This window comes from Austrofundulus limnaeus, unplaced genomic scaffold, assembly GCF_001266775.1.
Source record: "Austrofundulus limnaeus strain Quisiro unplaced genomic scaffold, Austrofundulus_limnaeus-1.0 Scaffold362, whole genome shotgun sequence".
Classification (NCBI taxonomy): domain Eukaryota; kingdom Metazoa; phylum Chordata; class Actinopteri; order Cyprinodontiformes; family Rivulidae; genus Austrofundulus; species Austrofundulus limnaeus.
Genome location: NW_013952764.1, coordinates 52810 through 55374, shown reverse-complemented (window position 1 = coordinate 55374; position 2565 = coordinate 52810).

Here is a 2565-nt window from a genome sequence, read left to right as displayed (position 1 = left end):
GCCTAAAATTACCTAATGTTCACTGTAGACATCCTATCCCTGACCCCAGTCCCTAAACTTAACCATTTATCCTGATACCTCAGACCCCCGACCCAAAGACCCCTGGTGGCGCAACCCGGAAAAGCCGCGGGCGGCAAGGACTGACGCGAGGGGGGTACCTGATGCGTCAAAATTGGACGCAAAGGGACCTTTGAAAAACGTCAATATGTGACGACTCGGGAGTGAGAATGTGTTGTAGTATCAGGTGCACAGGGGAGGAGCTGGGGAAGAACGCAGAAGCCACAGAAGGAAATCACAAGGTAATCAAAATGAAAAAAATAAAATAAAAACCAGAACATAAAAATATGTATGAGTCCCTTCAGGGATATGTCCAAAAAATAACCCCAACTAATATTTTTATGCATTATTCTGGTCAGAACCAACAACAATGAGTTTACAGTTTTATTTTGAAACAAAAAAATACACAGCTTCAAAATGTCGCTTTGAACCTTTTAGTTTGAGCAAATGACTTAATTCCTAAGGTGTTGCATATTTGATCTTGAAGTGTTCCTATASAGACATGCTACTGCTTCTTAATTGAGCATACAAGAAATTAATCATTTAAGCSTACAGGTGGACAGCTGTGTAACATTAAATAGGCTATGGTGCAAAGGTTTATAAAATAGTAATGWGACACAGAGTGCATTTACTCAAACTGATTCATCCCATCGATGATCTCTCAGGTTATTTTCCACCGAGGATGGTTCTGCTGAACTTGTTAAAAATGCAAATGTTTATTCATTTTTTCACTCCATTCACCACACATAAAAAAAACACACACACAAAAAGCTGAAGCCGTACCGCAGCGGAGAGATGACGGATGTACGAGATACGATAAAGATGAGAGGGCAAGCTTTCAGAGCACCATTGATTTTTGAACAGCTTGATCCCCTCGTAGATCAACAGTGGATTAATGCAACTGCCATCACCGTGCAACGGATTGCTATTTAGTATGGGACGCCACATTCTGTAGGTACTTTCAAGTGACATTGGCTTGTCTCAGAGGGGATGTTGCACAGGAAGATTTTAGATCAAATAGTTCAATCTGTAGGTGTGGATTCTGGAGCAACAGAGGAACAAGCTCCTCTTTTTCTCTCTTTTTTAAAGTGTTTGTATCCTCAACTTAGGTGCTTATTTTGGAATTTGAGAAAATAAAATATTTGATCACAACGTCTGACAGGTCAAATTACTTATACGGATAGTTTATGCCTTTTGAAGTGGGGATCAGTAGAAACATAATGAAGCAATAATGTGTTACCTCTGTAAATATCATCAGCCTCAGTTTGATGAAACAGGGTTTAATTCCTAACAGATTGATGAGTTAATATTTATTCAGAGCAGAACTGAGACAAAAGTAGATTTCAGTCATCATAAATTAGGTCTGCAACCTATGGCTCTCGGGCCATATGTGGTTCTTTGGTCCCTCTGCAGCGGGCTTTTGAAGCTTTGACCAAACTAACATGAGATTACCAGTACTTCTTGGTTTGTAAACCCACAGCAAAAAAAAGGTAGCTTTAGCTATCCTGTCAATTTGTTTGCAAATATGTGACTGAAGCTACTAAAACAAGGAGTGAAACTCGTGGATTACGTTATTAGTTTGATCTCTCTTTCAAATCCTCCAGGATTATGTTGGAAAACCTTCACGAAAAGTTGCTGAGAGGAAATATGGTGAGTCGATTCAATAGCAAATACAACTGAAAGACAAACATCTGCCTGTGTATTTCAGGAAAAGGAACCAGCACAGCATCTGTACTGTCAAAATAATTCACCAAAGGCTGACTAATTTTGTCAAAATTTCTAGATATATTAATAAATATGTGGATATATTTCTACGCAAATGCTGTCAAAATGTATAGTTCTGTTTGGGAAGCAGATGGCAACATGTTGCATTCAGCATATGCATACACACAATACACGTGGATTTTATTTTGAAATCAGAAGTTTCAAAAAGACAGCGGTTCAGTTGTCTTTTTGCAGTACTTGGATTCTGTCTTCCACAGAATTAAATCTTTTGCTCTAACTTCCACATTTATCACTGAATTCATCGCGCAATCTCACATTTCCTGGTTGTGTATTTACTGCAGAGGTCTGCCTGGAGCAGAACCACATCCAATGTGAGTTGAGGGTTACACCAGATTAATGTTTGTATTCAACATATTTCAAGATGTCCTCTGTAACTAATGGGCTTTCACCAACACATAAATAGTTATAACTCAGTCATTTCTTCCGATGTTGGAAATTTGGTGTGGTAGCACGTGTAAGTCATACATAACTACTTTTAGCAAAATGAATGCTTGTTCATAATGCTATTTTCAACGTTTGAAAAAAAACAGCTCCATCTTTTCTCAACACAAGTTGATCTTTGTGTCTGGTGATGGTGGCCATATGTATTCCTTTAAGAAAAACAAATTTACAAATTGCAACATACCTAAAGTTAAAATGTGTAATTTCATTAAAAGAAGCTCATCGTTTACCTTCCTTCTTGAATTCTCAGCTCAGATTTTAAAGTGTGACTTTGTATATATA